Here is a 23,034-nt window from a genome sequence, read left to right as displayed (position 1 = left end):
TCACTTGGGCCCTTTCTAAGGTCTTGGGAGAAGCCCTAAAATGTGCGCAAGTGTTTAAGTGTTTTGGTAAAATTTGCAAAAGTAGCATATTTTAATTATCTTCTATTATTATTATTATTATTATTATATTATTTTATAATTGCCTCTTTGTCACCCAGGCTGGAGTGCAGTGGCGGGATCTCAGCTCACTGCAACCTCCGCCTCTTGGGTTCAAGGGATTCTCCTGCTTCAGCCTCCTGAATAGCTGTAATTACAGGGGCTCTCCACCACACTTGGCTAGTTTTTGTGTTTTTAGTAGAGACAAGATTTCGCCCTGTTGGCCAGGCTGGTCTCGAACTCCTCACCTCAAGTGATCCACCCACCTCGGCCTCCCAAAGTGCTGGGATTACAGGTGTGAGCCACCATACCCGGCCTTAATTGCAATCATTTAAAATTGCTCTTTCCTCTCCAACTTTCCCTGTCAGATTTCCCCTCACACTGGGTGTCATTGGAGTGGTGGTGACCATTTTTGGGATGAAGCTAAGGGAAAGCTGGGTTGGAAACACGTTCCTTTAGGCTTAGTGAGATGTATCTCTACACTTTGCAATATATCTTCTCCATAGAATTAAGTTATTGCTCACTGTTCCAAATGAAGAAAAGGTTTCCAGGTGTGACCCAAAGGCGTCACAGGGTATGTGTTCTGTGGGTTATCCCGGTATTCTAGTTCAAGAAAAAGCTGCCTCTCCCTTACCCCAAAGTTTCTGACCACTGTGGTATTTTGTAACATTTTTTTCTCCTTCAGATGTGTCTCTCAAATGGAGTGTTTTAAACACATATGACAAGTCAAAATTTTCTTTAAAGAATCTAAGTGTAATGTTTACCCTTTGGAAGCTGCTCAGGTCTCTAATGATACCAAAGGGGGGCAGGGAAGTGCTGGGAAGGGAAGGGTGTGGTCCCCGGCTAGGGCTCCAACCCTGTGCCTGTGCCTAGGGACCTAGGTGAGGACAGGAATTTTTGTTTTCCTGCCCAAATGTCGCGTTTCCCAAGACCACCTAATGTTGCATTTCCCAAGTCATACCTAAACTAATTCTTTAAGACAAAAACAGATATTCTAAGTAGAAGTAATGAATAGACCCCTGGGATTGTTTGACAATCAAATTAATGCAGAGAAGTGAATCATATGAACATATTGGGGAAATATTTATATTTTTGGCTCGTTCAAGATAAAATGCTGTCGTTGATGAAGATAGTGTAAAACTTATAATAAATTACAAACTAGTTAACAAATGTTATCAATTTAAGAGATATTTTAAGATTAGTCACTGTATAAGAAAACTTGAAATCCTTGTAACCTTAGAGCTTATATATCAAAGAAATTTGATAAATGTCTTTCTAAATTTGACAGCAACCCTTAAAAGTGTAAACTGTACTAATACCAATAACTAGGAAATTTTTCTAAATTATCTATAATAAAAAACAATTTTCGAACAGTTATTTTGAAGAATACACTGGATCCCAGATTTTTTTTGATTCTAGTATCTTCATAGAAAATTATACTTTAAATCATAATGTGAAGAGGTGCTCAAAGAGTATGTGGTAAAAAAAAAATACAAAAATAAATATTACAGAAATACGCAGTTAACTAAAGATTATTATTTAAATTTTTAATTTTTTGGTGTTTATAACTACTAAAGAGTTTTTAAATTGTTGTGATTTATTTTCTAAGTGGATATTCACTTTTGCAATTAATTTTTTATTCTTTCTCTTAAAGAGGGACTCCAAATCGTATAAACTTCAGGCTCCACACTTTGGTACCAGTGGTTTGATCTGAAAGATGTTGCCAGATAAACATACTTTTTGGTTGTTGTTGTTGGCCAGGCAAGGCATAGGCTTTGCGTTTGCTGATTGGGCCATGAAAAAGAGTGTTTGCATCTTCTGGGAACCTCTCTTTGGGTTGAGCTGGCAGAATACCTCCAAAAGTGTCATTAGCAGCCTCAAGTAAGAGCTTCTCCTCAATAAGCAATGCTGTGAAATATGATGCAACATCTTGTCTCATTAGAATATTGTTTTCTGTGTTGCTGAACTAGGAGTTAGGAAATATATATTTGTGACATTAAGAAATGGTGTTTCAAATTTCACGAATCTTGGTGGTCCTTGAAATAATTTTATTTTATTTTATTTTTTTTATTTTATTTTGAGATGGAGTTTCGCTCTTGTTGGAGTGCAATGGCGTGATCTCGGCTCACTGCAGCCTCAGCCTCCGGGGTTCAAGTGATTCTCTTGCCTCAGCCTCCCAAGTAGCTGGGATTACAGGCATGTGCCACCACGCCTGGCTAATTCTGTATTTTTAGTAGAGATGGAGTTTCTCCATGTTGGTCAGGATGGTCTTGAACTGCCGACCTCAGGTGATCCGCCCACCTTGGCCTCCCAAAGTGCTGGGATTATGGGCATGAGCCACCGTGCCTGGCTGAAATAGTTTTATTGAGAGGCTTATGGTCCATGAAGGCAAAGGTTATTGGTGAGAAGAGCAAGTGAGTGACAAGGAGCCAGAAAAAAAGGAGATGAGTCTTGGTTCCATTGAATAGTCAATGGACAGTGAATACCATGAGAAAAGGGATATTACTTTCCACTTCACAATCTGTGTGGTCCCTAGAATTAGCTATTTCAGAACCAGAAAAGCTGCTTGATAAAGTGGCTTCAAATAGTCATAAAAAATATTTATTGAACCTCTACTGCATGTCTGGAGTTGAGCCAGGTACTGGGAATATATGGATGATTTAGGTTATGGTCTATCCCCTTAGGGAGCTAAACAACTAGTTAGGAAGACAGGAAATTGACACCAGAATACAATTTTAAGTTTAACTTTATGAAATTGCCTTTTTATTATATGTCAATAATGGTTATTTCATATGATTGGCAATTTCATGTGATTGAATATCAATAGTTGCACATGGTTCAACGTGAATAGCTACAGAGGTAATATTTTTCCCTTTAGTGGGCCGGTACCTGGTTAATGAATGCAAGAAGTTATCACCCAGTCAGTCTGGTAACTGATCAAGCAAACTCTTCCATACATTGCTGAATACAGAAAATGAGAGTGGAGGGGATGGTGGTGAGGTGTCATCTCTCATTTTAAAATCGTGTCATCTCTCATTTTAAGATCCTTGCAATTTTTACAGAAATCAGTTCAGGCTTGGTTGACTGAAAAATATCCCCAGAGGAGGTGGGACTTGAGCTGGAAACTGAAGAGGAGTGTGGACTCAATTAGGTGGAGGAAGTATGAGCGTTCATTTTTCCCTCTACCCTTGGAAAAGTGAACAGGGTAGAATGGAATTGCAACAGGGTTCAGGTAGGGAGGAAAAGGAAAGAAAATAGAGAAGAATAGTATAATTTTGGTGAAGGGACTGGGGATAGGAAGGGGAAGGTCTTGGGTTATGAACCAGAAATTAAAAAAAAAAAATTTTAAAAAGTAGATTCAAGGTCAACCCATGAAGATCCTCAAGTGAGCTTGGATGTTGTTCTGAAGGTAATGGACCAGGTAATGGTAATTTTCCTGGAAAATTCAGGGAAGAGTGTTTCAGGAAATCTCTATTAGGTTCTTGCTTTCCGCATTCTATACTCCTGGAATCGGTGTTGTAACAACTGGAAACCTGCCCATAGGCAGGTGAATTTCAAAGCCCTGGATACAAATTATTAGAGGGGCTTGGGTTGGCTGTTGTGTACCAAGAGGGCACAGCAACTCTGGGGTGCTTTGACACTTCCCCAAAGTAGTGAAAGATCAGCTCTAACTCTTAGAAAAATAGAAAACGATTACTGAGAAGGAATAATTTGCATGTGAACACACTCTATTTGTGTTTTCACACAATGCTTATGTGTTTGTGTGTGTTAAATATGTTAGGTTCAAAAATTAAGCCCGAGAAAAACCAGGTAACACAGAAGAATTACTGTAGTTCAGAAGTTTGAGTAGTCTGGTCTACAGGACAGCAAAAACATATCTGATGTCTTCTACAGACTAAAGTTCCAAGCCACTAGTATCCATTTCACACAACCTTCTCTCCTGTGCATTTGTATGGCCACTTCTCAGGAATGCTGGTGAGAAGCCCATGATACAATCAATATGAAAATGTTCCACCACTGTAATATTCTAGATATTTGAAAAGACAATGGATGAGAATGAAAATGATGCATAAACAATAATATTAATGTTAAAAGTAAACAGTACTACAGGTGGTGATAAAGGCTATTAAAATATAGAAGAGTTCAAGAGGAAGAGAAATGAATGGATGTTTGCCTTTTCAAAGAGGGTGGGTTTGTAAATGCCAGGAAATCCAGTTTCCTTTAGGGATTATTCACTGGTCTCATCATCTTCTCTTCTCAAGGCATTTAAATAACAGGATCCACTTTAATAAAAAACGTCAAACCCCTCACGCCTTCACTAGCAGCCAGAAGAGCACGCGTATGTTCTATACTATACAATTTAGCCACGAATGACACCTGCTTTGCTTTGTTTTCTATTGCGTTAGGCGTCAGCCTCGTGTGCTCAGAATAGACCTTAAGCTCCTTGAAGGCAAGAAAGAACCCGGCCCCAGACTGCGTCCGACACGCAGAGTGCTCGTAGGAAGCACAGGCTGATTTATGGAAAATAAAAGGGTCTTCGATTTCGAACTACAGCTCCCCCTTAAAGATGCTTTCCGCAGCCTGCGCGGCCGCCCACGGGGGGCACTGTCTAGCTCCCCTCGCCCCTGAGCCGCTCTCCCTCGGTGCTGTTCCCCGCTGCGGCCGGGAGGAGGCGCCACGGACTCGAGCTAAGCTTCTTCCCCATTCCGTCCCCCTTCCTACCCCACTTCCCCAGCACATGACGTGGGAAGCTGCCTCCTTCAGAGTCTTAGCAAGAGGAGTGAGGGGGTGCAGGGGCTTGGGGGTGGGGTGGGGTGGGGGGTGTGGAGAAAGGACACGCGCGCTCACACCCGTCCCTGGGAGCAGAAGCAGCATCTTCCCCAGCTTCGTGGGTTTCTCCTCCCACGGGAGCCAGGGTGTGAGAGGTAGGGGGGTGTGTGTGTCTGTGTGTGTGCGCGGCACGTTTTTGAGTGTGAGACCCAAATCCAGACCAGGCAACCCGCGCTCCCCGCGCCTCCCCCCGTCCGCGGTGATTAATACCCATTTTTCTGACGCTCCCCTCCTCCCCTCCTGCTCTCCCTCTCCGGCTGCCGCGCGGTTGACTTGCACAGCCTGCCCCCGCCCGCTTCCCTTCCCCCGGCTCCGATCCTCACCAACTGGAATCTGGGCTCCTGCCTCTCCACCCCCCCCCCCCACCTCTTTTTGAGAAAGGAAGGTTCCCCCCACCCCCTTTCAAAAACCACTTCCTCCGGCTTCTTCACCTCTAGGAAATCTCGGGGCTTCGCTCTATCGAGAGTGCTCGTCAGGGTGATTCTTGATCACCACCATCCAGAAGTGCTGGCGTCCGAATGCATATCCTTTTGCCTTGCAAAGAAGAGTCGTGAACTTCAAAACCCCCGAGACGGATCATTAATCCTGCTTTGCAGGAAAGGAAAACCCTCCATTCCCAGCCACCGGCCACCCCTCTCCGGAGACTGCAACCTCGGAGGCGCTCGGAGCCGGTACGTAAAGATTGGCTTTGGAGTCTCTCCTTCCAGTGTAGGGGTTTGGGGGTGTCAGGCAGATAAAGGGTCGAAGCTGTGAAACCGTGAACCAACCTGGCATGAGGTAAAGCTCTGAAATCCAGCAGAACCCGGCACTTGCTAATTTGGACGTGGCTTTTTTTAAGGGTTTTTTTTGTGTGTGTGTGTGGGGGGGGGGAGGGGGTGCTGTGACTGGGTAGGGCTGTCTCTGGTCTTTTGGGGGGTTTCATCCCCTCACCTAGCAGAGAGGCAGGGCAGCGGCGCCCCGAGCTGGACCCACGCGCCCATCCGTCCAATCGACACGTTGCAGGTGAAGCCCAGTGCGCTGCACCTCAGCGCGGCGGCAGCGTGAGTGTGCGCGGGGGTGAGTGTGCGCGGGGGTGAGTGTGAGTGCGCGCGGGGCGCGTGCGCGTCGGGGGCGTGTGTGCGCGCGTGTCAGTGTGCCCCTTCCAAGAAATGCCCAGTGTGCACCCTGTGCACAATCAGAACCCATTCAGCACAAGCCTGGGGTGGGAGGCGGCGCTGCTGCTGGAGGCGATGGGGAGAGCGAGACAGACATGTCAGCAGCAATGCAGATGGGGCTGGGGGCCGCACTCGCTGGCGAGTTAAGTGGGAATTGTGTTTCTGCGTGTGTGTGAGTGTGTGTTGCTGTATGGTGCCGCTTCTCCCTCCCTTCCTCCTTCCTTCCCACTTTCCTCCTTCGCTCGCTCCCTCCCTCTCTCCTCTTCCATTCAGGTTAGCTTTCCCACCTCTCATCCATGCCTGTCCCAGGAATGGTATAGCCAGACCTTTTCTGAATTATTTATAGACCGGTACCAGCTGTTTTCAATCCCTCTCGTGTGCACTCTGTGGGAAATGCGGGGTTTCCTCCCCCCTTTCCATAAAACGAATTGATATCTTTTTCGGAATGCATTTTTCTCACCCTCCGGGGGACACCCGAATCAAGCCCTGACCGCCTCTGTTTCCCCCTTAGGAAGGGGACGCTTTGGGAATGACCATGCTCCACCGAGGGACGGAGCCGGCCCCCAGCTTCTCCACACAGAGCCTCCTCCACTAACGCTCCAAAAACCAAAAACCGTAATTGCCAGAAGAAGCGTTAAAAATCTATTCCAGCCACTAACCTCACATGCACACGGAATAATTACTCTGGATTCTGCATTGTGAGCTGCTCTCCATACCCTGAATTACCTTTGAATTAAATCTTTTTTTTTGAATTTGCATCTCTTCAAGACACAAGATTAAAACAAAATTGACGCTAAATTGGATTTTAAATTATCTTCCGTTCATTTATCCTTCGTCTTTCTTATGTGGATATGCAAGCAAGAAGAAGGGACTGGACATTCCCAACATGCTCACTCCCTTAATCTGTCCGTCTAGAGGTTTGGCTTCTACAAACCAAGGTAGGGCAAATTCTATTTTATTTTTTCCTCACCTGGGGTAGGGATTCCTCCTTTTATCTATCTATTCGAGTCCCTCAAGTGGATCTTTTTGGAAGAAAAGGTCACAAGATATGAAAATAATGCTGTTTTGGGGAAAAGGCTTATTACAAAGGAGGAAATCTCCCATGTTTTTTCTTTTTATTCTCTCATCAAACAGGTTTTGGGCTTTTGGGGGGCAGTGGGGATGGGTGTATGCAGGCACAAAAGATGTTGGATGGCATCAGGGGTATCTATATCTATATCTATATCGACATAGCCAGCCAAGAGACCTGTGTGATTTTCCAGTTAAATAGCATTTTATTCACCCAGAGCTAAAGCTCCGATTTTTATGGGAATCTAGAAATCTTTTTTTTTTTTTTTTCAGGTTGGCTTTATTCCCCTTGTCACCTTCATGCCTCTCTCCCTGTCGCCTGTCTTTACCTTCCTAGTCATCCTTTCTATGCCCTTTAAAACAGATAAAAATAATGATTGAGATTACTGTGATTGTTGCCCTGAAATCCACTTGCTGTCTAAAGGGTTGACACTGGGCCCAGAGATCCCAGGAGGCCTATTGCAGAGGGGTAGGTCTAGGTGGGGATCAGGCTGGTCCAAGAACAGCTGGACTTGAAGGATGCTGCAGGTTAAAGGACTTAAATCTTAAGCTCGAAAAGGAGGAATTCTGTCAATATTCTGCTTTTAATTTGTATTTTTTCCTGTGCTATTATTTTTGAGCTGTAAATTTCTCCTTCTGTCTACACATCTATTTATACCCACACATCCTCCAAGCAAACTGTTACTTCCACACTCTTGCAAAATGGCTATCTTGCAGAGTTCTAAAATGCTGTGCATGTGGAAGGGGTGCAGAATTCGACACGTGAGTCTTTGTGTTAAACAAAGAGATGTGCTGTTTGCATGTGTTAGTCTTGTACCCTCAAAAATGGAATTAATACTTTAATATTTTCCCTTTCATCAATTTTTACAATATGTGAAATGTGATTAGGCAGTATTTTAATGTACTTGAGAAGAAAAATAGCAGGAGAAATGGAAAAGACTTAGCTAATGACTCTTCAGCTAGTCACTCATGCAATCCAAGACAACTCTTGAGAAAATCAGATCATTCATGGGTTGTAGGGCCATGATGGTGAGTGGACTGCTCCTTTCCTTGCTCCACTGACCATATATCCCTGAACTCTGAAGGTGTCTAAATGCAGGAATCTGGTTGGGATAAAGATCTCCAAAAATATGTAGCAGAATCATTAGCATCATTATTTTTCCTAAAAGTGTTACCACCCCCCGAACACACACACATTTTTTTTCTGGCATTTGAAAACAACAATTTTTTGATAATCCAAAATACCAAAGGGATGTGGGGAAGTGGTGAAAGATCTTTGTCGCTCAACATGACAGTAGATGATAGTTCTTCATTGTCCAGAAAGGATAGATGTAATCCAAATTCACTATCCCCCTTCCCTGGGTTTCATTCTTTTGAGTTTTACTGCTGAAATGCTACTTTGTAACCATGGTGTAATCAGAGTGAGAGGGTGGGATCCCACTTTGAACCATGTTCTCACCACGTCTACAAATAGCTGAGGTTATCTGGCGTGTGCTCACCTTAGAGACACCTGAGCTCATTCTCCATCTGCTTCCACTCCAAGTAGGAGGATGAACTCTTAATTTGACTTCAAAATAGAAAAGAGGTATGGGTGAGAAAGGCAGCTCCATGTGCAATGCTTTCATACATACAAATGGACAAGGAGAGGAGGGCATTGATGGGGCACAGGGCTCCTTTTGCATCCCCAGTGCCACAATACCAGTACTCTACACCCAGTAGGTCCTTTGGAATGTTTGTTGGTGATGGGGTTGATAAGGATGCTGTTTGACAGGATCTCAGCTACCTCATTTCTCTTGAATGCCAATGGATGAAGCCAGGTTCCAGACTATCATTAGTTGTCCCTAAGACTAGGCGAGGTGGAAAGGGGAGGGAGTTGAGGAAGAGAGGAAAAAGTGGGTGGGGAAGCTATAAAGGGAAGGGAGAGGTAATCCAATTGGAAAGGCTTGTTAAGATTCAAGGAGGAATCGCCACAGGTGGTCTGTGCCTTTTCACCATCCAAAGCCATTTTGGAGACCCTGATGAGGAAGCAGGTGTTCCCCATCCTCGCGGGCAGTCTCTGTGAGGCTGTGACTCAGTGGTGCTCTGAGCCATCTCAGGGGCATTGTTCTCGCCCCCTTTTTTCCCCTCACAGCACAGAGCTGACTGGGTTCTATTTTGTCTTTTCTCCTTCTGCCACCCCCCTTACAGTGTGGGTGACATGGGAAAGAAAGGTGGCTGCTGGTGGGAGGAAGAGCAAATTTAATTTCAATCGAGGAGCCTCCTTGATGTGCAATTAAGAAAAATAATAATAATGGGAAATGAAGACTTCCCAGGACACAGTTAAGGACATTAGGTGGGTGATTTCAAGAGAAGCAGAACAACATGGTTATCTTCTATGTCTGTTTCAGGTGTGGCAGAGCATGGCGGATCTGTGAACACAGAGTGATGTGGCAGTTTAGAGTTAGGTGTTACATGTAATTTTTCCTCTCCCATTGGTTCCATCCCTAGGAAGCCTGTCTGTCTGAAGATCCTTGCTTTGCTAACGTATATATGCATTTTTTGCCAGGGATGGACGCAGGCAGAGAGAATCAATAAAAAGGCAAAATGACAGGAAAGGAGGGGAAAGAGAAAAAAATCCTCTATTCAATACTTTGCGCACCAAGTGCTTTTCTTTAAGTCTGATTGAGAAGAGCGACTTCCTCTGGAGAAGGGATGAACAGCAGGAACCTTGATTTTGTGTTCTTGGTTTATCTCCAGAAAGATAGCTTTGGAATCTTGACCGTCTTCCTTGACCTTCATGTACACGCACCCAGCCTTGTGTGGGGAGAGGCAGGGGGTACCTGGGTGGTGGGCAAATGGACTGAAGTTGGCTGGTGGAATGAGGCATGTTTGAAAGAAACAGGACTGAGCTGATCCATTCCTTGGCCACAGTATTACCTTGTAAAATATTCTTTCAGTTTCCCATGAATACAATAAACCCTGGGGACAGGATTTTTTTTCTATATCCTTGTTTAAGAATCTGAAAACGGAGGTGACATATATACTACTAACAGGTTAAGGTAAAAAAATTGTTAATATTTATGGGCTATAAATAATATTGATGGACTATAAAAGGAGACAGGTAAAAGGACAAATTGTATGGGAAGAAATCATAATCCCAAATCAGCATGCAGAAGCTAAGGAAGAGAAAAAAGCCAGGGTTGAACTTACCATTCTAAAGGTGGGAAAACTATTCTTCCAAACGATAGTCTTGTGTATTTAATATTGAGGACTGGGGCCGACAAAAGCACTCATCTTGTGTATTTTGTTGGAGTCAAAAGTGGCTGAGCTGGAAAAATGAAGCTCCTCCTTTTCCTCAGTGCCATTCTATCCCATCCTTAGGAATTCTAGAAATTTCTTCCTTTCAGTAAACTACATTTTCAGTCGCTGCTCCTGTGCACACGACTGGATACCAGTATTGTCTCTCACTGTAAATAAATATAGATCAAAAAGTTACTGGTCTAATGAATTGTTTGCATTTATTAAAGTGCATCTCCTCTTTGCAACCACAAGAAGAAGTCTCCAGGGACAGTAGATTAGTGGTTGAATTGATATTATCTTCCAGAAGGAGGTCAAAGCTGGAACAGAATGTAGTCAGGATGAAAGAGCAGGCAGAGCTCAGAGAAGGTGGGTTTCTGAGGTTCACCTGCGGCTGTTAATGGTGCCTGTGGCCATTACACAGAATCCATTGTGCTGTGAACCTTTTGGGGAATTGTGAACCCAGCAAGGTGTGTTTATGAACCTTTGGTTGTTTTCTTGATGTTCTCCACCTTATTTTTGGTCTTTTCACTTCTTAGCACTTTCAGCAGAGGTTGGCAGAGAAGGGACCTCATGCACGTCTACGTTGTCCCCTTGCTGAAACTCTCCATGGCTGCCCCAGGCTGTGGAATTGCCTTCCTTTCTGGTCTTCACCAACATGTGCTCATGCGTCTTAGTTTATCCTGATTTTGTTTATACGCCCTGTTTCCCTAAGAATTTTGTGAGCTCCTCAAGGGCAAGGAGAGATGTTTTATTCATCTTAGAATCATTTGTACTTAGCGTAGTGACTAGCACATAATAGATTCTCAGAAAATGTTAAATAAATGAACGGAGAAAGGAAGTGAGATATTAATTAGTCGACGATGCTACCTATTTGTTCTTTTGGGTTTAGGAAGGGTTAAAGTTATGCTGTTAGATGAGATCAAGAATATCAGAGCTATGTGACACTTTAGAAATCATCTACTCTGAACTTCTCATTTAATAAAGAAACTGAGATCCAGGGACATTAAATGATTTTCCTAAGGTTGTATAACTTCTTAGTGCCAGTGCTTTGTACACCATGCCATTGATTAGAGTGAAATGCAGAGTTATCTGTGGATTTTAAATATCTACATCAGTGCTTCTCTAATTTTTATCATATATTGAAATCATCTGGAGATTTTATGAAAATGCATATTCTAATTCAGTAAACCTGGGCTGGGGCTCCATATTTTGCATTTCTATCGAGCTATCAGTTGACACCAGAGTTGCTGGACCATGCATCACAGGTCTACACCATCCCTGCTTTTAATTATAGACCATGGTTAGTGGCCTTGGCACCAGACCATTGGCAGTTCTGCTTGTATTCTACTTTTGGGATTCCAGCACTTCTTTTTGTTTTGTTTTTTAAATCAGAAAGAAACCTGTATATTTAAGTTCACCCATCTCCTCTCTTCTTTCACTCTTTAACCTATGCACCTCTTTTGCCTGCTCTCTCTTCATTCTGTGCTCTCTTATTCTGGTCCTTCTCATAACTGATTCCTCTCTTTCTTCTTTTTCTTCTTATGTCCTCCTGCTTTTTAGTTTATCTTTTTATTAATGTCTCAGTCTTTTTTACACTATTCTGTTCTTTTAACTTCATTTATTTTCATGTCTTTTGCTTTGCTCAGTTATTCAACAAAATTTGTTAAGACCATTGTGCTATGAAAAAGAATTAGCTCTGTCTGTACCTTCCAGTAGCACAGGATCTAGTGGTGTGGACATGTATAAAGAGATAATCATATATTTAGGTAAGGTCTATAAAGGAGAGAAACCTGGGAGAGTGAGGAGGGCTTCATGGAGGGGTCGACATTTAAATTATGTCTTGAGTCAAAAATAGGAAATTTGTAGGATACGGAAAGACAGGTCATTTCAGGAGGACAGAAAGCATATGAAGAGGAAAGTTAGTGTAAAACTCAAGTCTCCCGCTCTTCCTTGCATCCCTTAACTCAAGGAAAAGAACAACACAGGAATTTGCTGCTGCTTTGATTAGGAATTTCAGATTACAAATGACAAGGCTAGAGAGTAAAGCCAGGGTCTTCTTAAAAGAAAGAAGAGGCCCTAATTTCTGCTTTCGTGATTCTATAGTTAGTGAAATCCTAACCTTGTTTATTAGACTTGCCTCTAGAATAAGCAAATGATACAGTTTTCATCTTAGACCACTGGATTGCAGCTAACTGTATTGATGGCCATTACAAGGAAAGGGACAGCTGTTAGTTGGTTTGTGTCCAAAGAGAAACCTGGATCCTAGCCCAGGCCAAGCTACTCAGAATGAAGGACCAGCCTAGCCCATGTGTTTTTGGAGTAGGAAGGTAAAAAGTTGCCATGCCCTTCAGACACCAGCTGCTTTCTGTAATGGCAAAGGGGAGTGATGGATGAAGAGGGATCCCATTATTCCTAGGGGATTCACAAAATGCTCTTTGGTAGTCTATTTAGAGTGGCTTGATATTTTCGAGGTTTTTACTCCTGGGGATGTCCAGGTGTGGAGATGTTGGGGAGACACCTTCAGTCACCTCTTGATTAAACTATAGCATTGGTGCCTAAGGGAAGATGGACTTGAAATGGATGATTCCCTAAATTTATTTTGTATCTTTTTCTGCTCCTTATCCAAACATTTATCTAAACTTTCACCATTCTTTGTATGGTGTGGTTTGTATTTGTTTCATTAGCAGAAGAAACCTAAGCTCAGCCTGATGACTTTTTAAAGATCCATTACATATAAAGAGAGTACCCTGGATCTGAAGACATGTGGGTGAGTAAATGCCCACCATTGACTGACCTAAGAGTCATGCATTCCAAGGGGACTTGAGAGGCAGAGCATGGGAGGCACAGTGATAAGGCTGTGCCCAGGGTCCCTGAGAAGGCGGTGGAGGGGAAGCAGGGCCAGCTCTCTGGGAATGGCCGACCTGGAAGGAGAGGGAAGTGACGGGCTTTGACCCTCCTTGGAGCCCAGCTTGATGGGGAGCGGAAAGCCTGTAGTAGAGGAGCTTCCTAGATTAAGACAATTAAGGTTTCAATGAATCAACCCTCTGAACTGCTTACTCAACTCACCAATGGCAAACTATGCCGTCCACATGCCATCCTCTGTGTCTTTCCTCACTGCCTCACTCAGACGGAAAATTTCTTTCTTTAAAAAGAAATGTCAAGCTTAAAGTTCCCATTAATCTTTATATAGACCCACTCAGGGCTTCAACTGGATAGAATTTCTTAGGAAATCAGATCTTGTTTCTTTTTAAGAGAGGGAACTTAAAAACAATGGCTGAATAAAAGCACTACGTGGTTACAGGAAGGGAGAAGAGAGTCTTAGAAGAAGCCTGAAGCTCAGGTGAGGACACTCATTCTTTCTCCCATAGCTAATTGTACTCTGTGAAAATGGTCGACATTCTTAACTAATCCTCCCACCTTCTAGGGGCCGTAGTCTGGTCACTCAGATGCCACAGCAGTTTGTATCTTTGGATTCAAGATTAGTGTATTGGGTATGTATCCAAATCCACACACACCCCAAGCACCTGTGCATATTAGACTTGTGTGTGGATGGATATGTTTGTGCAGTGACTTACCTACTAAATATAGTAGGCCCCAAAATCATAAATGCATTAAATGTGTGCAATTTAGGGACAATAATGCCTGTGGTCTGTGTGCGTGGTGCAGGATAATAAAGCAATAATGCTGACAGTCTGGATTATTGGAGGTTACCTGTCCTCCTTGACAACCACCCTTTAAAAACTGCGAAAATAGTCCTAAGGTTGGCCACGTGGCCTAAAACCACATAATGTGGTCAGCCACGTCCACTGACCCTCACTTCCGTACTTTCCTCTCCCCTGCCCTGCCCCCATGAGTCCCCTTGGAATGCATGGCCCTACGTCAGCCAGTGGTGTGCATTTGCTCATCCACATAGCATCAGAGTCTGGAGTTCTCTCTTTATATGTAATGGGTCTTTAACAATGTTAGGTTTTTCCAAGCTGTCCAGTAGCTGCCTACATGATAATGAAAGAGGTGGTGGTCTTAGGAGTCAGAAGCTTATATTTAATTCTGCTTGTGTTGCTTTATTTTGTGACCATGTACAAACAGTTGACTCTGGACCTCAATTTTCTAATTTCCATAAAGTGACAGTAGTCTGAAGCAGTGATTTTGAACTCCACTTCAATAACAGAATCATGCACAGAACTTAAACAAAAACAAATACAAAAAACTAGACAAGAATAACAAAGAAAAGAATGATGCCCATGCTCAGACCCTACCCCAAAGAGTTAAATTGAAATCTCTCATGGAGGGATTCAGGCAATGGTCATTTTAAAAACTTCCCTGGAGGATTCTAATGTGCAGAAATATTTGAGAATGACTGGGCAAGATGATTGACAAGGCACCTGTTAGCTCTAATCATTATGTTATACTAGCATTTTAACATGAAGGTAAGACCTTGTCACTGTTAAACTGTTCTATGATTAGTAGATGGTCCCTGGGTCAGAAGTTAAAGAAAAAAAATGCTGTTGGGATATGATGGTACTTAGTCTGCAGATTGCACACAAGGGATGGAACTGGTGTTTGAATTAAGGGAAGCTCTCTCAACACTAACACTGGCCTGGTGTTGAAAGTTAGGAAACTTAGGGAGAATGTTTTCCTGACACCCTTAAAACAGGTGTGGCTGCAAAATAGGGCGAGCGGTTCTTGGTTTTGCAAACATCCTCTGTTCCACTTAGTCTTTATTGAGGGTGCCCCATTTCTTGTTTCGGAGAGAAAACCTCATTTCGGTCCTTTGTAACAGTGTAAATGTAGGAAAACTATTAATAAATGGGGCTGGCTAAGCAGACCCTGATTGACTGGTAAGGGGTGTGAATGGTGCAATTATCTGAGTGCTAGTTGGAATTCACTAGCCCTGTTGCCCTCCCTGTGAGTGCCTGAAGTGGAATATTAAAGGCACGCAGAGGAGGAAGAGGGTAGGAGGCATCAAGATGTCGTTCTTCTCTGACTGTAACTTTAATCACTGATTATTAGGCTGGCTGGGTTAATAGTTTTCTCACATCCTTCCTTTTTGGCTTCCTCCCTTCCCCGTTTTAAAATAAATGTGAACCTAAATGTACAGAGGCAAGAAAAAAGCCGAGATTTATGAATCTGTGTCTTTAAAAAGACAAACTATAAAAGAGTAAACACACTACTTCTCTTTTGGACAGCTGCTAATAGCCATTGAAGATAAAAGAGAAAGAGTATGAGTGTGGTTTGGACTCAGTGGTGTTTGGTGGGCTGTGTGGTGGTGTGAGGCCTAAATATTTAGGAGAAAACTAAGACGCATACTCCTTGATTTGAATTTTCAAATATCTGCTGGCTGGCCCCACATAGGCAAAACATACAAATTATGGAGCTACTGCAGCCTTTACCCTGGAGTTTGTTACCATGCAGATCAGTTTCACCGGTGAGCTCTGTGGAGCCACAATTGCTATCTTTGTGATTCGTGGTTCTTCCTCTTATCACCTTGTTAGAGGCTCCAGAATTGTTTCTGAGCTCAAAGGGGAATGGAGAATATTTCAGTTTTTATTTGATTTTGTTTACATCTGTTATCCTGGTTTTGCCTTCAGTTCACATAGGAAGAAGGACTGCGGAAGAAATTCTACCCTGGCCAAATATAGGTGCTCAGATTTGAAAGATCTTTCCTGAGTACGAGAATGCTACCCTTTGGATTTTTGAAGAAAGAAATACTGGATGTGTGTGTGTGTGTTTAGAGCCTGCGTGTGGAAGAGAAATCACTTTTGTTTAAAAGTGATCAAATTTGTTACAGTGATCAAATTTATTAATTTTTTATTTTCCTGTGAGGACAAGATTTATGTCTTTGTCATTTTATGTCCTCAGTGGTTAGCAGAGTGCTCTCTGCACATGGTCAGTGCTCAGAAAATGTTGGTTGTTGGTAAAGATGATGATGGAAATGAATGTGCATTGAAGATAAAGCTGATATGTTTATATCTTTTATGTTTCCATTTCCTTGCCATCCAAGCACCTCTTAATGCTTTGGGTGAGATTTCCTAGAGTTGAATAGATGAAAGTATCTTTAGTGCCAGCTTTAGGCTGATGAAGTGAAAATATACTCATTCCTTTGTGCCTCAGTTCTTTGAGCTTCCTTTCACATTGTGTTTGATATGGACATTTCTTCAAAAAGCTCTCTCTCATCACTAATTATGCTGTTGCCCCTCCTTTCAAGTTCCATGTAAATACTGTTCATTCCTCAAGGCTCATCTCAAAGGCAGGCTACACCATGAAGTCTTGCTTGATCTCCCCAACTAGAAGTGAACTCTCCCTTGAGAGGCCAAGGCAGGTGGATCAAGAGGTCAGGAGTTCAAGACCAGCCTGGCTAAAAGGTGAAACCCTGTCTCTACTAAAAATACAAAAATTAGCCGGGTGCCGTGGCAGGTGCCTGTAATCCCAGCTACTTGGGAGGCTAAGACAGGAGAATTGATTGAACCTGGGAGGCGGAGGTTGCACTGAGTCAAGATTGCACCACTGCACTCCAGCCTGGACTGTCTGGAGTAAATGAGATCATGGTTACCTTCTCAACCTCTCCTTTTTATTATGTACCCATTGACAGAGTTGCTTTGCTTTCAACATGAAATTCAGGTTTGACACTGAAACTCATAAATGATCTTTCAGTAACCATTGCAGGCAATCCAGTTTATTGATAAGTCTGCATTTATGCAACTGAGACAGAGATTAGGAAAAGGAATGAGAAGGTCCTGGAATTATGTAATCAGAATTTGTGTATCATTTAAAGATAAGAAGTGGAATGAAAATGCTAAGAATTATTGCTGTCAGTCTAAATATAGTTATTTATAAGGAATTGCCTTGCCTTTGCTTGAGACAAAATTTGTATTCTAGATTATGCCCATTATATTCTAGATTATGTTAATGCACATTATTTCACTTAATCCTCACCACAAGGCTGACATTATTTCTGTTTCTCAGATAAACTGAGTGAGAATTAGAGAGCTGAACGTTACACAGCTATAAGGAGCAAGCCAGGATTCCAACTTACATCTTCCGATTCTAACCCCTGACTCTCTAAATTAGAGTTGCTTCCATGTTAAAAAAGATAAAGGTTTATGTTGCATGTAGTGGAACTCATAAACAGCATGTACTTGGAAACTTCAGCTAAAGTGATTTTCTTCTAGATCCCTTCTCTTGGGGCTTTGCTGTTGGTAAAAGGCAAAGTTGTTTAAAACTGGAAAAATGGATCCCTACAAAATAGCTGATTTCTGGACCTTAATTTAATTCAGTGAAGATGAAGGATGAGAAACTCATGGTACTGGCCATGAGCATCTCATTCATTTCACATATGGCTAAGGCCTGGGCATCATCATCTTAACCTACTCCTACTATTCTGTAAGTATATTTCACCTCTGAACTTGAAAACTCTGGTTCCTCTAAGAGGGAAGGAACAATCCACTTCTCTCTGATCATGTAATCTTGGACATTTTGAATATTCTCCATTTTCCTGTTTTCTATTTTTTTCTCAAACCCATTTGTAAACTACTCCTTTGAATAGAGACTGATGGTTAAGTGCAAGAGAATGGCAGTCATAAGTACTGCTTTGTGCTTGGATTTTACTATTAACAGGGGTCGTCATTGTTAAAGAGGAAATTCCAAAAAGGATATGAGTGAGCTAGTTTTGTTTCAAATGTCTATATCAACAATTAACTCGGAGGGCAGTTTTATAGAGAATAAATGTAAAATACAAAGGTTAAATTCCCCATATCTTTTTTTTTCTATTATGAAAGAGGATATATATTGGTGCCACATGGAGTGCCTTAGCTTTACCACATGCATATTTTAAAAAGGTTTTTCAGTAATTTGAAGCAAGGTGGAATTGAGGAGAGAGGCACTGGTCTTTGGCCCTGATGACCAGATCCCATCTCAGCCCCACCCTGGCCAGCACTGTGTGATTCAGGCAAGCTATACGACCTTGCTGAACACACTTCCTCATCTGTAAAATGAGGTCTTTAGGGGAGCCAGTTATGTTGACCCCCCTAAAGATGTCATTTTGTGGATCGAATGAGGAAATGTAAAAAATTTCCTCAACCATAATTGTAATATACATATGTGCAGTATGAAATAATAATAAATAACTGCATCCTGCTCCAAATAGCCAGTTTACAATATATTATGTGGCCTTGAATTCAATATATCCACTCTCAGTGAACAAGAAAATGGAAAATATTTAATGGGCAAGACATGCCGTGAGTGGTGAAGTATGCAGCATTCTGAACGCAGAGTGGCACCTAGGCATTGTGACCTGCGGTTTTTAATCTTTGGTCTATGTCTCCTTCCCAGCTTCTCTTTCACAGTATTTTATTGAGAAAACTAGATAAATACTTGTCAGAAAGGAGAGCAAAACTAATCTTTCTAGCTTTATGTGTGAAACTGTTTTTTCCAGGCTTATCTTTTATCTTTACATGATCCAAGAAGCGAAGAGATGGAGATGGTGACACAGGCAGGGGCAAGGGATACTGTGAAAGGCTGATTTACACTCCAGGCCTTTGCTCATGCCTCTTGCTCTGACTGCAGTGCCCTCCCCACCTCCCCTTGTGCCTGCAAGTTTCAGCTTAGGGATCCTCAGCTCCAGGTCTTCCTGTTGCCCACAGACTGGAATCACTGTCCTCTTCCTGCTCCCATAGCCCACCCTGGGATGTGAAAGGACTGCTGTCATGTCTCTATCCATCCCACCTCCTGATGTGAATTTCTCAAGGGGAGAAACAGCATCCATCCTCATGTCCCAGTGTGTGCCTAACAGAATGCTGGCACACCATAGATGTTTAGTAGATGGCTGCTACTTTGTTGTGAGCACCTACCGGTTCTGTGCTTAGTGCTTTCCATGAATTGACCAATTTAACCCTTTCAAACACCCATAGAGGTATGTAAGTTTATCTGCATTTCACAGACGAGGATACCAAGACATGAAGACGTTAAAAACTTTCTTTGCTTAAATGGCACAACCAGGATTTGAACCGGGTGCTTTGGCTCAAGTTCACACTCTTAAACTCTGCTCTAAGCATTGTAGTAAATGTTTATGGTTGACTTGATGCTCAGAGACTTAAAGGAAACATACTGCATGTCTGGTTCTACATAATGAAGAGAGTGGAGAAAGAGAAGGGTGCACAGCAGGATTCGAAAGGTGGTTAGGACCTGGACTTCTGTGAATGATTTGTGGACCTCTTTCTTCTGATGTACTCATTAGCTATAGGACACAACCAGGACAGTCTTCCAGAAATGCACAGGAGTGTAATTAATGTAATTGTTGAGTTATGCAAAGGGTGAAATGGGTTGTGTTTTCAGCACTTGTACTTCCTCAGCTCCTTTGCTGTCATCTTTGGGTTTTTTACATTTTCCCCGCCACTGTCTTCTCCACCTTTCTTTCTGCAGTGTAACATGGCAGAGGCAGAAAACAGTGGTTTTTCTCCTGAGCAAGAACTCAGGAGTCGTACTGCCTGGGTTTATGTTCTGACCCTTGTTCATGTGTTGGGCAAATGTCTTTATTTCTCTGTGCTATCAGATTCCTTATCCATCAAATGGAGTATTAATAATTCTGGGTTTTTAGAGTTGTTATGAGAATCAGGTGAGTTATTTCACTTTGAACAATATTTGTCACAGAGTAGGCATTGCAGAAATATTAACTACTGTGACTTACCCTGTACCCAACCTACTAGGTATCCAATCAGAGCTAGTTTGGGTGGTGCAGTGTGACGCTTAGTTGTCCCATGTAGAGGGCCAGCAGTCATTTCTGAATTAGAAGCTTCCAGATCAAGACTGACTTCTTTGAGTATCTCATTAGATTACACCTGGCAAGAAAAGACAATCTGGCCACGAGGTGCCATGTTTCTAGAATATTTAGAGAACATGAATTTTTAGTGCAAAAATGCAGAAGATACAAATGGAAACCAATTAATTGAGGATTTACAGGTTCAAGTGAGCCTAGGACAAAGTCACCACGAACTGATCACACATGAAAAACTGTAAGGAAAATTAAACAAGCCAAAATTTGAGAAAGAAAAGGAAGGTTTTCAATGAAGGAAGGCAACAGAGGTAAAGACAAACCAAATTGGATGCAATAACATCAACCACTTACATTTCTAAAGCTTGATGGTGTGTTAATAGTTTTCTCATATATGTTGTCTTCCTCATACATTATTTGGTCTTCCCAAGAACTCACCAAGAGGAATTCTGGGCATGAACTATTTTCCCTATTTTAAAGGTGAGGAAATTGAGGTACAAAGTACTCTAGTGATATAAAGTGCTCTAGTGATTGCCCAAAATTATGCAGTCAAGAGGAAGAAAAAGCTAGAATTCAAGCCCAGCTTTTCTGAATCTCGTGTCTGGGGCTCTTTCTCCTCTGCAGGTGCCTTGAGATAGTTTAGGAGAGCAGCTTGCTCTCCTAGATGAGAAAGTCTGGAGGAAGCCTGCTCGGATAAACAAAGGGCTTATTCTAAAAAGAAAGCCACTTCAGTGGGCAGGTAGGCATCTTCAGAAATGGTAAAGGTTGTGAAATCTGAGAAGGAAGATTGACATATCATGCAAAAGATTTAAGACTTTAGGAGCAAGGGAATTATTACCATTTTACCTCTCTATCTTTCCAAAATTTCCACAATAAAGCGTGTCATTTTTATATTTAGAAAAGATGATTAGGAAATAGAAAATGAAAAACTTTAGCTATATGAGGAATTAAAGGGAAAGCAGTAAAAGCCATCTTCATAAGAACAAGAAGCATATCTCTAATTTCTTAGAAATATAAATGGGAACTGTTTACTCACATACAATCACACACATACGTGTGTGTGTGTGTGTGTGTGTGTGTGTATATATATATATATGGTGTATAATCTGGATTCTAGCATGAGTTAGGGAACACAAGACCAATATAAAAATGGAGAGGATTTTAAAACATTAATTAAGGAGAATATGATGAATAACCCCAGGTCTTCATGACAGATTCTAAAATGTCTTTAACAAAGAAGTGGCCAGTGCAGGGCCAAAGGCTGCCATTTGGGAAAAACACACAGGACTGGAAAGATCTCTGATAGCCAGCGAATAACCTTCTTTGAAAAAAAGAGATGATGGCTAGAAATTACAAACTCATAAGCACAAATACTGGGTTGCAAAAATATCGAGCCTGTCAGTTACCTTAAAGAGACCAGAGCTAGGAACCCTCAAAATGACTTCTTAAAGAACAAATCGTATTAGATCTGGGGCTCTGTGAGAATTTCAGGCTTGGCAGGCTGCAGGAAACTGATATACATAATTAAGGAAAAGTAAGAAAAGTTTGAGATCTGGCTTATCCTGAGATTCTACTTTCTAAACAGGGAAAATGGGGTGGGTTAAATAGATGGCACTCAAAATGGAGTGATGGCAGTGGCTGCCAGCTAGGGCAATGCCAAGGACGCTATGTGGTTCTCACCTGCGGGGGCTTGGACCCAACCTATATTAACATTCTCAACAAAGGTGGGAACAGTTAAGTACTGTGCCGGCTTCTCAGGTCTGAACAAAGAAGGCTGAGCTCCTGTCTGAGGAATGAGGTGTTCTGTGAGTAAGCTTTGCACCGCTACTGACACAAACAGCCTGGCTTACAGCCTGTGAAGTCCGTGATGCCCTCCTTGACCCCCAAATCCACTTCATCTTTGCTGCCTTCCCACTTCTACCCTGACCTTTATTCCACGCATTTAAGTAGCAATTCCTAAAATGAATGTTCTGGATCCTCTTCCCTGAAAAATCAACTTTTGTGCCAATGCCTCAATTTCCACACGAAGGATTGTTAGGGCACTTAGGATCCCTGAAGCCCATCTATGAATGGCAGGTTAAGAGCCCTTGCTCTGGACCACGTGTCCAGGGTACACCTGGGCATATGTTCCTCTAGTTACTTGTCTCTAGAAGGTGAAGACTTTGGAGAACAGCTTTTCCTTGCAATCCTGACTTTTTTGTCTTTCAAGATTAACCCGCTGCATGGATTCATTTATAGGATGTTTATGAAGGTTTGTGGCCAAGGGCAGGGCCTCTTTGCTGTGGAATCAAATGTAATGCCTATCCTCCAAGAACTCACACAAACCAGGAGCTGAGATTTGGGCAAAAATGTCTAGAGAGGAAGGCAGAATTGATGGTGTCTTTAAGGTGGTAGAAATCAAGTAATGTAGGAGCCCGGCTATCTGGCCCAGACACGGGTGAGCCAACGTGACCACCCAGGGATGGGGGACGCAAGTACTTAGGAAGGGATGAATGTGATTCAGGTATTGGAATAGAGGAATACTAGCTTTCTTTATAATTCTCTGCTATGTTAGCCACCTCCCAGTCTGCCCTAATGGACTCTGACTCTTGTCTAAGGCCCTGAGAACAAATTCTAGCCACAGCCAGAGATTAAGTCTCCATTGGGACCCCAGGGTGAAGATTTCTTAAAATTTCTCGTAAGGTTCTCCTCCCCTCTCAAAGTTGATATTCAGTGGATTGTCTCTTTACTTTTCCCACCATGGGAGATTTGTCTCTTTTTTTCTCCTGGGTACCAAGCAGTGCCTTACAAGGACAGCTGAGTCCTGGCACCCTCAAGATTCTGGGCTGGTACTGCTGTGGC

At 42.5% G+C, this 23,034-nt stretch overlaps 1 protein-coding gene across 1 annotated transcript in view; it reads left to right on the top strand.

Moving 5' to 3' along the window:
• The first annotated feature begins 6,102 nt into the window (after nt 1-6,102).
• Nucleotides 6,103-23,034, top strand: part of GRIN2B (glutamate ionotropic receptor NMDA type subunit 2B) — a 420,489-nt gene continuing 403,557 nt past the window's right edge. The window contains exon 1 of the mRNA XM_015151178.3: nt 6,103-7,018. The gene's annotated coding sequence lies outside the window, so the exon portion shown is untranslated. The remainder of the gene's footprint in view (nt 7,019-23,034) is intronic.

The sequence above is a fragment of the Macaca mulatta genome, chromosome 11, assembly GCF_049350105.2.
Source record: "Macaca mulatta isolate MMU2019108-1 chromosome 11, T2T-MMU8v2.0, whole genome shotgun sequence".
In the NCBI taxonomy this organism is placed as follows: Eukaryota; Metazoa; Chordata; class Mammalia; order Primates; family Cercopithecidae; genus Macaca; species Macaca mulatta.
Note: the sequence above shows the minus strand (reverse complement) of the source record. Positions and strands in the feature narration are given on the sequence as shown.